Source organism: Phalangium opilio, unplaced genomic scaffold (assembly GCF_054372755.1).
Source record: "Phalangium opilio isolate 3A_F unplaced genomic scaffold, DU_Popi_V2 ptg000217l_1, whole genome shotgun sequence".
NCBI lineage: Eukaryota > Metazoa > Arthropoda > Arachnida > Opiliones > Phalangiidae > Phalangium > Phalangium opilio.
Window position 1 is genome coordinate 10663054 of NW_028324218.1, and position 15304 is coordinate 10678357.

Genomic DNA, 15304 nt, shown 5'->3' on the forward strand with positions numbered 1-15304 from the left:
GCAGCATGGTAGAAATTGTCATTCAAAAGTAACTGCTTACTAAAAAAAAAGTCTTAAAATGTTTCATAAAAAAATAATGAATAATAATAAATGATACTTTTGAAGCTCAAACAACAAATATCTTAAAAATGAAATTAGCATTCAATTCATATTCCTCTTAATTGAAGATCTTAGTGATGCGTTTTATCAGAAGTATGATGAGACTAGAAGTGAAGGGCTCTAGCATTGATAGTAGATCCTGGCACTAGTGAACAAATTTGAGGATTTTATGCCGCTTCCCACGCGCCTACACTAGAGAGAAAAAAATTGGTCGAGTTCCAAAAACATTTCCTACCCCCTTCCCCTCAACCTAAAGCGGCGGAACACGGACGCGGGCGCTTGAATCTAGTTCGGCCGTCTACCGCCACGAGCGTCTCACGTTTTGGAGGGAAAATTCAGAAACCGCTACTAGAGGGCCAACCGTTCTAGTGTTATCAAGAATATTCACTTTCGCCGAGTAAAGAATTTGGTTACCTCGATACTTCTGGTCTCATCTCACTTCTGGTTTTATTAAGTGAACCCTTCTATAATTGCAATATATCAGGGGGTCACCGTAGTAGTCAGCCAATAGAGCTATCTCAGAAGTCTTAATGTGAGTCACCCATGCTTTTTTCCCATAGAACCAAAGCGGTACCAAAAGTGGCCGCCCACTGCCAAGACTAAGCCTATGACGTTTTACCTAGGCACTGACGTCACAGCTGAGATAGCTCTATAGGAATAATTCCACTGGCATAGTCTGGTGTGTGCTTCGCGGAGTAGCCGAAGCATCAGGGCCATTAAGGAGACCTTTTTGCCGGTATGTTCATTAATATTGCGGTTCCATTTGATATACTTATTAGTTTATACGTTCTTTCGAATAAAAAGAAGAAAATTTTATCTTAAATTATACCTTTTAAACAAAAAAAGCTACACCTTGCTAAAACATCACGCTGTTGCGGTACATTTAAAGTGGATACTGGATACTTACAATCTGTTGATGGTATTGCAGTAATGTGTACAGACTGACAAGTTGTACGAAAAGGGTAATACGAGATAATCTTCCGCTACTGGCTTTGAAAGCTGCAACTTTTGGATTGTACCGTAAGCCTCTTTGTCCGTAAAAAGAAAAGGCAGTAATATGGTAATCAAATAATCATTCAGGAATAATATATCATTGTTTCGCAACGTCGTATAAAGATTAGTGTCAATCATAGTTTCATCGTCAATGCTTAATTTTTCTAGTTTATCAAAAACACTTTTGAATTTACCATCACTTTGTGCCTAGATAACATTGAAAACAGTGTGCCGTGTGAACGTTATTATTGAGGTATATGTTCTATTATTTACCATGGAAAGTAGAGACATTTTTTCGGGACTATTTTCCAAAATCATTAGGGTGTATTGGCGACCATCACTCAGGTCCTCAAATGATGTAACAGTGTCGTAAGAAAGGTCGCAATAATTTGATTTCATCGATGGCAATAGTTGAAGATTTACAAGCGTCACGAATAGAATCCAAATAGCAACTATTTTTAAATTTCCTGACATGCTTTTCTTTGGAATCGCTGACAAAATTGACAAATGAGTTTTAAAATTTTTCACTTTATAAGTTCCTTATAAATTCATGTTCAAGATAATTTTAGGTTCAATATCATGGTAAATGACATTATTTTGATATTTCACTTTTAGGATGGAAATACGGTGGTTCTATGGGCGATTTTGAGTCAAAAATATTCTATGACAAAGGCCACGTTTACAAGTTATGACTGGTGTATTTCATAGATGACCTTTACAATTTAAATAAGATATTGAAAGAAAGTGCTAATTTTATTAAGTTGTCATCCGTAAAAAACTCTAATCATATAGTTCGTTTATTGTGTCCCTGGAGTGATCTGGAACATTTTCGACTCAATATCGTCCACAGAACCCATTGTACTTATCAATATTTATGAAACAACCTTTATTTTGCAATAGTAAAGATATAAATTTTAGGCAAATGACAGTAATGGTACAGATTCATTGCCCAACTATAAAACTTCGAAGTTTTAAATTTAACGTCGAAGTCTAATCGTAAAACACGCACTACTTCCTTAGTTGGCTGTCAACTTCGGCAAACAAATGGTTCTTCGTTTTTGAACCGTAACCAGTTAAAGGGAGGGTGAAGTAGAAAATCAAGTGATTTTTTATCGATTCTTCTACCAATTTTAAGACCAGTCTGCATAGTGAAACATTCAGGAAATACTTCCGTATGATTTTAAAATTCAAATTAGGTTCCGATTTTGAGGATAATTTGAAACAAGGACTTCCGACCAATCGCGTAACGCCCTGTCTTTTTGTTAACAAAATTCTCGTGGCACGTTCCATGTCGAATGAAATTTATCACGATATTTGATAAAATTAGGCGCGCGACGTGACAATCGTGGCGCGAGACATGGAGCGTGCCACGAGAATTTTGTTAACAAAAAGGCAAGGCGTTACGCGATTGGTCGGAGGACTTTCTCTAAAATTTTCCTTAAAATCTGAACCTTATTTGAATTTTAAAATCATTCGGATGTATTTCCTGAATGTTTCACTATGCAGACTGGTCTTATAATTAGTAGAAGAATCGATAAAAAATCACTTGATTTTCTACTTCACCCTCCCTTTAAGGAAACCCATGTACTGATGGAAATTTTAAATGCTTGACAAAATTTATGGTGGAAAGTACGAAAACAAATAAATGTGAGAGCTCTATCAATATAAAAACACTTCCTAATGAACTGAATGTAATAGCACTAAAATCACTCGCCCTTGAGAAAGAATAGAAAAAATAGGTTCCACGTGTTGATCATCATGTTTCGGAATAGAACGGACGTTTTCAATCTCCGATATGTGTGAAAGGCAGAAAGAGCAGTCATCAATGCGGAAGATAATATTAGTAATGATATTATTCCAGCTGTAACCTGTCAAGTGACGAAATTATAATTCATTTTTCGTATAATCTAGATCTATATGAATCAAATTCCTGACTGACTGACTGACTAACTGACTGATAATCAATGCCTAGCCCAACCCACTTGCCCTGAAAATTTGCAGGAACGTTACTCATAAGTAAAAGGCTCGTAATAAGAAAGATTTTTCCAATCCGCCGCCATCTTAATAAGTGGTGCCCCGAAATGTAAAAAAATATTCTCTTTTTTAAACTATAGACGGGCTGAATGGTCTTTTGGGTTCGATTTGTTGCCATCTTTTTAAATGGCGGCCAGAAATTTAAAAACCCTTCTTTATGGAATATTGTCCCGACGGGCTGACGGGGCAAGGCCGACAGGGGCGTCGGAAGCCGGGGGCAGGGTGGGCTCAAGCCCCCTCGATTTTTGAACCTGGGGGGCTGAGCCCCCTCCGAATTTAGGCCAAAAAAAGTATAAATAATATAAATGTTAATAATACCAGTAAAAATAAATATATTTTAAAATATTATATTATTCAGCCGTGATTAGGTGATCCCCGTGGCTCAAAAACAAAAAAGGCATAAATTTCCCACCTCTCGACAAGTGCTAGGCCCCGGGCGAAAAATATTTTTGTCACTCTCGAGAGAGTTAGGCCTATAATAGACCCTCCACTGCCAAGACAATGAACAACCCCCCTTTCCTAAATAGGCCCGATCCACAATGCGGATAGAGTAGCTTTAACTTGCTTTTTCTCAAAATCTCAATAGGGGCTATTCACAAATGTTCTAAGGCAAAAATCATCCAATTTCGACACAATTTGAGCAAAGAGAATATACCAAGAGGAGCAGAAACTTTGTAAATAGGGACCGGCTCTGAATTTGGAGAAACTAGTTCCGGTTGTTCACGTGACCGTGTCGTCTACTTAAAAATTACCTTTTGTACGTCAACGGTCAACCCAGAGATCAACCCTTTGCCACCACCAAAAATTAGCAGCCGATATAATTTATCCAATAACATTGTCCAAAATGTCAAAGAACAAAATCTGTTCTTGAGTGGTTAACGAAACGAACTGATTTAACAAATATTTCAAGTAATAAAGACAACCAAAGTATTGAATTATTATTATTGGGGAGAGGGGGCTCACGTCCTTGCACCGATGCCAGAGGCATATTGTGCACCCTCATATTCAGGCCTTGAAGAGACCTGTGGCCGCAGTGTAGCGTAGAATTCGTTCCACCGTTATGGAAGAGACCCGCTAGGGCTCCACAGTATGTGAATCGAAGTGTTCTAATCTGAGTGAGGCGAAGTAATCGCACTCGCACAGTATGTGAGAAGGAGTTTCTTCCTTCTCCCGGCACGACCGGCAGAGAGGGTCGTCAGCAAGGCCCATCAGATGCAGGTGTCTATTTAGCCGACAGTGTCTGGTCAAAAGACCGGTGGCCAGCCAAATATCCATCTGCTGAGCGCAATAAGGTCCCTAGCCATAGACCTGCAGGGGCCATTGACAAACTGTTTCGTCTGTCTCTGGCCCTCACCCTCCACATTATGCCAGAGCTTATTTTGAACGACAGTCAACCTGTCATGCAGTCTCCGTGTAGCGTATGGGGACGACCGGTGCCGGTCCCAAGAACTTGGCCTTTGCCCCTTTTTAGCAAACCTATCGGCTTGCTCATTGCCATGATGTCCGCTATGCCCCGGCGCCCAGTACAACTGGACCCTGTTGCGGGACGCCAGTCGCGCAAGCAGATCAAGACAACTGCGCACCAGTTGAGAAGTTATCTGACACTGGTTCAGCGCTTTCAAGGCGGCCTGACTATCAGAGTAAATTCTCACAGTCCCCCCCGAAAGAAAGGCTGCATATAGTGCTTGCTCAAAGTGAATTTTAATTTATTCGATATTAACTGCAAGTAATTTTCTACCTGTAAACGGATTATAATTACCGTGCGTAATACTTGACTATGCATATAAGTTTCTCTTTTTAAAAATGACTAATGGGTCAATAAGTGAAACTTAAAACCAGTAGAATTTACCCAGCTTACATCAAAACGAAATTTATAATTGCATTTTTTTGATTGTGTACGTGAATAAGGACATCCCTGATTTCATGTCCACCTTTGTTTCAAACTTTCCCATTATTCAAGGATTTTTCTCAAACACACATAAGGTCAGCTAAAATTCTCAGCCCCCCTAGGTTCAAAAACGTTCCGACACCCCTGAAGGCCGAGTGCCTTCGCTCCTATGGTGCTACAAAAATATTTGTCATCAGTAAAATCTACCCATTCTTTATATCATTTTAATGGAAGTTCTAATTACACGCGTGCGACGCCGCGGGTAACAGCTAGTAATATCTAGGAGGATATTATAAATTCAATTAGTAAGACACTTTGCTACACTGTTAAAAATAAAGGTATTTTCAAGGTACTATAAAATACCTCCGCGACCTTTTTAGTACCCATGAACGTATTCTATTAGTTGTCTCACATTGCGGGTATTAAATGATTTCGAAAGAGGTATTTTGGAAATATAAGGTATATAATGAAACCTTTTAGAGTTTATGCGCTTCTGGTGGTATTTTATCGTACCCTGGAAGTAGAAAAAGACTTAACAGACTTCTTTAGAGGGATTTTTTAGCTCCGGCGTGCTGATTTTAACCAACACTAATAAAGTAAAATACATGATATAATACTTCTAGCCCAATTTCTCTAACACTAAATGTTTACTTCACCAGTAGCACTAGTAATGGCAGCGTAGAAGAAATCTCTATTGGAATATTATATATAAACACAAAGAATAGGTTCGGTAGGGTAGAATAGGGTTGTGGTTTTCTACCCGAGATTTCAATTTCAATATCGAGTTTCCTAGCTAGTGGTTTTTCTTAAATATTTAATTACATATAATTAATATTAATTATTTTCTTTGACAGCTATGTACACTAGCATACGTTACATCATTTAAAGGCAGTACAATTATGATATAAGGCATACATAGTTAATATAAAGGTTTGAATCCGAGCTTACGCCTTCAGTCGCCATTCAGAAAATATCCATGTATATGTGACACTGAATTACCTTTACACTATAACAATATCACACCTTCCTTAACAAGGGGATGCTAAATTTAGTATCGGTTGATCCCTCGCTTACTATGCGAACTCTCACGACACCGCAAGCCTACGGCACAGACACTTAAAGGCGAGATGGAAGGCAAAATTTTACCCTTATCCCGTAAGCCCACAACACAGACACTAAAGGTTGAGATGGAATGCAAATTTTACTCTCGTGTCTTTCCGTCTCTTTTACACCGAAGTGGTGTAATGCTTACCATGTCTGAAAATGATTCAAGCCCGCGGTAATTAAGGAAAAGTTTACCAGTTTTAAATGTGCCGCAAATAATTTTGATAGCGCGAACGTTTGTGGGTTTTATTTGACACCTAATTCGGTAGCACAAAATACCTTTAAAAGTATATTTTCGAACCTTTTTGAGTGTTAACAGGTACCCTTTTCGGTATAAAGGAGTACCTTTCACAATTTGAAAGTTTTATTGCGACCTTTTTTTGAGGTTTAAATGATTCCCATTACGGGATCACAAAATACCATGTAGTCCTCAAAAGTACCTTCTTCAAGAGGTATTTCAGAGTACCCTTACACAACGGTATTTTGTAGTACCTTTATAGGTACGTCTGGGGATGCATCGAAAAATACCTTTAAAGGTACTAGACAGTACGGTTATTTTTTACAGTGTAGTGCCACCAGAAATAAAATGAGTCCTCATCCTACTTCATTTATAAAGGAAGTTTTGTTCCCCATGTGATAGCTTACGGTTTGGCCTAAAATGGGATGGACAAGTTTAGGGCAACTCCGTAAGAACATTACACTTTTTGACTACTGAGAAAATTATTTTTGGAAATCATGATTTATTCGGAAAAACACATTCAATAATGTTCTTCGCTTCATAATTTGAACGGATCAGTAATAAAGTAAAACTTACGTAAGTATCGAAAGAAACCAAATCTTTTGAAGCGACAGATTTTGGACTAGGACTTCCTGCTATCATTGTGAGAGCGGAAAACACGTAAGACGTAGAAAATGCATTGACGTTCCATCTTTTTCGATTCTCAAATAGAGACATCATGATCGGAAACATCAGAATATCCGTCTCCTATTTGATAAAAAACATGTCAATTCAGAACCTGTAATTCATATATAAAATTTATCTGAGAAACGGTGTTCCGAAAATACAGCTGCTTAACCAAAATTTAAATAACTATATTTATACTTTGTTAACTTTGAACGAATTGAATAAAATATCATAAAAAGAGTTTCATTAGCCTATTACATGTTAAATACTTTTGTCCCAATTTGGCAGCTTTCGCGAAGCCAATATATGACATCAGGGATAGATTTAATTTTAGAAGTAGGAATGGAGAACGGTTAGTATTTATTTCAGTGCGACTCATAGCCCAGTATAGGGCGAGGGGGTAGACGCTCTGGATATCTGTGTACACCTGAGTTCAAAAGAGTTCAGCTTTGACAGTGCATTGAGTTCAAAGCCTTTGGAATTGACAGTTCAGCTTTGACAGTACATTGACTTCAAGACATATTGTATACCTGAGTTCTCAAGGGTCTACCCCCCTCGGTATAGAGCCCATCCCTCCAACACGTAACGAAATTGGCTCATTTAAACTACGTTTTGATGACGTTGCTGACAGTAATATGTAATTCCTTTTTACCTCTGTCGCTATGACCCGCCTCTTCTTTCATACCCCTCCGTCCCTTAGAAGGGGGTCCGGGACTTTGACGCGCGTCCAGATTACTCTGTTCTCCATTCCTACTTCTAAAATTGAATCTATCCCCGATGACACCTTGTCATTTCATGTTTTTTATTAGTGTGCAATTTTCTAATTACCCTCGGCAATTCGTCTTCATATTTAAAGAGTAATAACTCCTCTTTGGTGAAACTCTCAAATTCGAAACTGGAAATCAAATTTTAACAAAATGTGTTTGAAAAAATTGGAAGATCTTTATCCTGGAATAATCACGAACAAAGCTAGTCTTTCCAGGGGATTTTTCAAAATAGACTATATACACGTTAAAAAATTACCGACAGGGGGGTAATTAGACGGCCCTTGGCAAACATTTTCTTTACTCGCGTCACCTTTGCATTTGAAATATTTCAGATTCTGCATGCTACAAAAGGAGAAAAATACCCAGCCAGCTAGTTGGTATTACTTTTACAGCTCTAAAGGTACCAAAAGTAAAAAAAAACTGTGTAAGATAAACACCACGTGCGAATTTTGTTATTTCCGGCCCGTTTAGCATAAAAAATAAGCAGCATCAAATCCAATCTAAATAAACTCTAATATCTATATGTAAATAGACTGGTACACTTAATTACGAGCCTATGTCTGTAAGTGTCAAGTAATTAACAAAACTATTCTTACCTTACATTAAGCTTATTTTCCATTAAATTCGCAACTTCATGTTTTATTTTAATTTGGGATTCAACTATATCCATTTCCTAATGTATTTTAAGAGTAAAATATAAAATTAGTCTATTCCAACTTTTAATGAAAATTGATACATTACTACACATGCGTAACTCAATTATTTTATTCGCTAAAATATAGTATAATATTTTAAACTAAACCAGATTGCTTTTTTTATACATTGTTAGTTACATTTTTATAAATGCCTTTATATAGGGTTTACATTTGAAAGAATAAAGTTTATTTCCAAATAATTTTTTTTCAATGTGCACTAAATATTTAAAATTCTTATATATATATGAGAAAATGGTTTGTTTGTAAATTTGTTCTTTATGGACAGTTACATTTCGTTAACGAAAATTGACCAAACTGCATCGTAAACGAATTTGGCCAAACTGCATCGTAAACGAATTTGGCCAAACTGCATCGTAAACGAATTTGGCCAAACTGCATCGTAAACGAATTTGGCCAAACTGCATCGTAAACGAATTTGGCCAAACTGCATCGTAAACGAATTTGGCCAAACTGCATCGTAAACGAATTTGGCCAAACTGCATCGTAAACGAATTTGACCAAACTGCATCGTAAACGAATTTGACCAAACTGCATCGTAAACGAATTTGACCAAACTGCATCGTAAACGAATTTGACCAAACTGCATCGTAAACGAATTTGACCAAACTGCATCGTAAACGAATTTGACCAAACTGCATCGTAAACGAATTTGACCAAACTGCATCGTAAACGAATTTGACCAAACTGCATCGTAAACGAATTTGACCAAACTGCATCGTAAACGAATTTGACCAAACTGCATCGTAAACGAATTTGACCAAACTGCATCGTAAACGAATTTGACCAAACTGCATCGTAAACGAATTTGACCAAACTGCATCGTAAACGAATTTGACCAAACTGCATCGTAAACGAATTTGACCAAACTGCATCGTAAACGAATTTGACCAAACTGCATCGTAAACGAATTTGACCAAACTGCATCGTAAACGAATTTGACCAAACTGCATCGTAAACGAATTTGACCAAACTGCATCGTAAACGAATTTGACCAAACTGCATCGTAAACGAATTTGACCAAACTGCATCGTAAACGAATTTGACCAAACTGCATCGTAAACGAATTTGACCAAACTGCATCGTAAACGAATTTGACCAAACTGCATCGTAAACGAATTTGACCAAACTGCATCGTAAACGAATTTGGCCAAACTGCATCGTAAACGAATTTGGCCAAACTGCATCGTAAATGAATTTGGCCAAACTGCATCGTAAACGAATTTGACCAAACTGCATCGTAAACGAATTTGACCAAACTGCATCGTAAACGAATTTCACCAAACTGAATCGTAAACGACTTTCACCAAACTGCATCGTAAACGAATTTGACCAAACTGCATCGTAAACGAATTTGACCAAACTGCATCGTAAACGAATTTGACCAAACTGCATCGTAAACGAATTTGACCAAACTGCATCGTAAACGAATTTGACCAAATTGCATCGTAAACGAATTTGACCAAATTGCATCGTAAACGAATTTGACCAAATTGCATCGTAAACGAATTTGACCAAATTGCATCGTAAACGAAGTTTAATTGCATTTAAAGTTGTTAAAAATTAGTTTCTAAAAAACTAAATGCAGTTGTTTTATTCGTGTGGGGGAGGGGGGGGGTAAAAAGTGTCTATAAAGACAAGACACTTCATGGTTTCCAGTCCCTTAAATCAACAAGTCAAAGTCGGGTAGCTGCTTATCTATTGTTTGATTATAATAAAGTTAACATTATTTACCTGCAAGTAGCCTATTTTAAGGTGGCGAAGGCCATTGCAAAAAGTATTGCTAGTTTAAGTGAAAGTATATTTTACGTCAAACAGCTTTTCTAATCTTGCTGATTATAAACCCTTACTTGAGGTTGTCCATTTCGTTTATAAACATTTGAACGATACCGCCTTGCAGGTTCCTTTTACCGAAACTAAATATATATATAGAGCTTTATAAAATTTCAATACAGACTCATTCGTGCATTAAACATTTAACTTCAAAGCACGCAACCATTAGTGGTTTAGAACTCTTGATTCACTATTGCAGCCTGGCAAATTAATAGAAATTTCAAGCCAGGGCCCTGCGACAAACGTTCTGTTCTACGTAGTTAATGGGTCTGCAAATCTCGCTTTTTATAAAAAATATATACACGCACAGTTTGGAACTGCCTTGTTAAAGTATTTGAATATATAATTTTACTGGGTTTTAAAACCATTATGGAAAACCATTTTCGGTCAACTTGGTAAATGTAGTTCATCGATCTGCAGTCTGCAGCCTCTTAGCCATTGCCCAAAACACGTAAGGAAGTTTAACCTTAGAAATAAAATACGTCAACACCATAAACCCATATGAAATCGACACTTTGCAAATAGTTCGATAACTGTAGTGTTTAAGGACGAAAAGCAGTTTTCCATCCACAATAGCGATGTCCTTGAAGGAGTCACGTTTCAAATTGTTTTCCATCCAGAGGGCTTTGTCGTTGAAGGAATAGGTTGAAGTGTGATGGTGTAACCATTGCTATCGATTCATCATAACACCGACACTAGAACTTGCTGTTTGGAACGACCCAAAGATTGTGGCGGAAACGTTCAGCGTGACGTCGATTGAAACGTTTGTTGGATTTTAAAATTAAGAATTTCAAAAAGCATTCCATAACAAGGGTTATCACCGCCAAGGATTGTCCAATTAAAAATATGACAGCGACCGCTTTCATGTCTGCAAAAGACACTGGTTTCTCTTCGTACGGAGGAGGGTGCCATAGCATTTCGTTCAAGACGTACTTTTCCGTTCGCATGTAAGTACTCAGAAACATCGTTTCAAAGTTATTTCTGACACTAATAATAATTCAAAAATCAGAAGTAAATAGATTATAAACAAGAAGTTAATATCTCCCCGGCATGGGCGCGTTATGAAAGTTGAGATTCCCGCTCCTATTCCGCGGCAGCGCACAAATGGCGTAGCACCTAGCGAACCACTTGACATGTACCTAACGTATCTAGTGTCGCGCCGCTCAGACAAAGTAGTGCGGGTTGTTGAAGGTTTAATCGACGCGCATGCGTTCTAAAGGTAATTTCAATCAGCTGTCTGCTGTGATTCTGTGACAGTATAGCCTAGGCCTAGTACAAAATCTGTGAAGACTACATGTGATTGCCTATGAATCATCATAAAATAGTAATATGAAAAATGGATAAGGAATATGATTATGACGAATTCGTGAAACAAAAAGATGAACGTAAAACAATACTACAATATTGGGAGAGCCAAGGACGTTTGAAAACTTTTGTTTGCAACATGATGGAAGAGTATGCGGTATTATGGTATTATTCGTAGGGTTCAGATAAAAATTGCACTGGGTCGATACCGAAGGCGAAACTATAATCGTTTTTACGCGGCATACCATAATTCGCACTACTACGGCTACCAATGATATTGCCCTAAATTTACTCCCATGATGCTCAGTAATTTGTACTGCTTTCCAATATCTCTTGTCGCTTCTATGACGTCATGCAAACATCCTATTGGTTACAAGCAAGCCACGTGATACTCGATACTCATTTTACATAGCATGCAGGCGGGAAGGTATGAGTGACTTAAAGCTATTAACTTTTTGATATCTATTTACTTTTGCAAAAATTAATAAAGCAAACCTTTTTAGCTGACTTGAATATCCATAGCTATTTCACCAGGAATGTATGGAGGGGCTGGAATGGCTAAGGGGGCTCTCGTTGTACCCTTGATGGTGGCAACATTTTTATTTTGAGAAGTGTAGCTTCTCCCCCTACGCCTGTTTAGCTGTCTACCGAAGGCGAAAAATGTCATGACTCGTTAAAAAGCCATGGCAGAAGTGACCTTTCAGATTTTTTAAAGTTAAATGTGCTGATTCGCCGCCGTTCGCGTTCATATTCGATTCTCTCAGCCTAGGCAGAGGACCTAGGGTAGAGGGTGGAGAATTATAGCCAACAAGTTTTTTGGCAGCCAATGAATGAATGAAAATAATTTATGTGGTAAATGCGATTTTTACGTCAGGCTATGACGTCACTATCGAAAATTAAGCCACGCCAGTTGTTTCCAAGATCATTTCACACCGATTAGGATTTGACCTTAGCCATTCCAACCCCTCCATACATCCCTGATTTCACTATATGGTCTGGGGAATGTTTTTTAAATTACAACCAAAGCAGAAACGGTTGATCGCCACAGCCAGTTAGCGTTAATTAAAAATGGACCGTTATGTAAGGACGTTTCAAAAACTATATTTTGAACCAGGAATACATAGATTTCTTTTTCTTGGAATCTTTAAGCACCCATACTCCATCTAATTGAAGATAATGGGAAGGGCTTAACATAGGGGCTTAAAACATCGTTAAACTGCTAGCTCCTCCTTCCTCACGTCTCATTGGTTATTCGAAAGTTATAATATGTTATTGATAACTTTGTTGTGGCGCGCAAAGATAGTAAGATACTTCGATATCACGATCTAAGTTCAAATACATTATATATGGCCTGTTAAAGATTCCAATTTGAAAAAATTCCTGCTTGAACTAATAGTGTTACTATTTCCAGGAGTAGAGATTGGGAAATGACATGTTACTGTAAGCGTGAAACGACTCGGTTGATAGATTCAACGGAAATGTCAATGCCATTCTACACGCACTGATAATACTACTAAATTCAAGCATGCTCATTAGTGATCAATTTGATGAAAAATAAGCTTGATAGTACCAGTCCCTACATATCGGATTGTACATTCCTTCAATGAGTCATTTTCCTATAAATCGATAAGGCTAAAGAACATCCAACTAAAATTAAATGCATGCGAAAAGAACGTGAACGAACGTCTGTGTTGACCCTGACCTATTTGTTAATGTAACGACGGATATGTATAAATACTAACGTATTATGGATTCCCAACTTCCCCAAAAAGCTGGCCACCAAATATACTATACACTCGCGGATGTGAGGTGGCTCCAAATTGAGTTGGAAGTACCTGGGTCACGTACGGAAAAGGAAATATACCTCTCCGGAGACTCCTAGTCCTGAGCTGTGACTTTGAGATTTAGCTCATGCGCAGAACGAAAAAAATATGAATTTCCCTCTCACCTGCAAAATTGTGTGAGAGGGGCTAAAAGTTTGAGTTTGTCTCTGCTGATCGGGCGCCTAAGCGAAGTGACATGTAAAAGGTAAGAGATGGGAGTCCATAATAAACTCGTCTTTATGCGTATCCATGATGTAATTATGCTCAGTCTTAATCAGGTGCAATTGATAGTATTCCAACTGTATTTATTTTTAAAGTGTGTATTGTATAGCTGTAAGATGGCACTTTTTGCTTAAGTCTTACTCATTTAGCGACATCTGTCATGATCTCACCAAAATTATGGATAAAAAATATGGAAAATACGGCTGCAAGGCAGTGCTATTACTGTATTACTCACTAGCTATCTAAGCTTTCTCTCTCTTTAGCACACAGGGAAAAATTGTACGAGAGAGCAAAAACTTGATAATCTTCAGAAATGGGATGTGAGAGTTGCCATTTTGCCACTTTGGAATACAGGTAGTCAACTTTAAAAAATTCTCCGAATGCCAAAAGGATAATGATATCACTTAGAAATAAAACCTCTCTGTTCGAAAGAGACGAATATATTTCTGTGCTGGCCATTTCCACGGGATTGAGATATTCAATATTCAATTTAGAAAAGACGCGATTAAATTTTTCATCGTGTATAGCCTGCAAAATATTGTACGCAATGATTAAATTACAAAACTATATTTCAATTTCGTAGGGACTGTTACCCTCCTCCCATTCTCAAAGAAGGGATACGGTATGTGAAATGAAGAGTTCATAGGTATCACGGGTTAAGGGGCTCTCCATTTAGCGGCCTTAAGAGAGATATCTACCCAAGATCAGGGAAGATGTCTTATGAGGGGAGATTCGGAGTCAGACAAAATAGTCCCCAGCTCATAAAAAGGTACTGTGCCGTTCCACGGTTACCATTATTACTGCTACCCTCACACGGAAAGAGCACGTATGTGCGCTCAAACCTCCTTGCTCTTGCCTCATGAGCTTGCTTACAATTTTGAATATTGCTCGTTTCCCACAAGGATCACATAACGTGCGCCTTTACCAACGCCTTGCGCGTCGAAGTTGCGCGCAATTGCCGCGGTATCTGGCTAGAGTTTTTACCACATCCTTTTAAGAAACGAGTCTCCCCTCGTATACATCCTCCTTGCCGAGACAGAGTAGTAGCTACTGTGCATCAGCGGTGCGCAATCTCGTCATCCACGAGAATTTAAATTTGGCAGGCGCGATTGGAAAACTATATTTCTTATAGGACCGTCTTGGAGCACACTAGCGCTAACTTTCAACTCTAACTTTACCGAGCTCGGAGACGTCTCCAATTCCCACACATTCTCCCTGCTCTATGGAAAGCGTGACCGCCTGGTAAACACGTTTTTAATTATTAATACTCAAATAGTTTTATTAACTCTAGAATTAGTCGTTGCTATCATTCAAGGTTATGTGCTTATCATCCTAACCTCACTATACACAACAGAAGTTCACTAATAATGTAATTAATGAAAAATCCACCCTATAGATCAAAGTCCTTGACCACTAACAGCAGCTGTAGGAGCTCTCTTCATAAATTCAGGAACTATTAGTTCAATCCATATCAAATCTCCTATTTTAATAATCATTGGTTTATTTTCTAATCATTGTAACAAGCTACCAATGATGGCGAGATATCCACTGAGAAGCCACTTTTCAAGGAAACCATACCACCAAAGTTATTATTGGGCTACAACGAGGAATAATTCTAT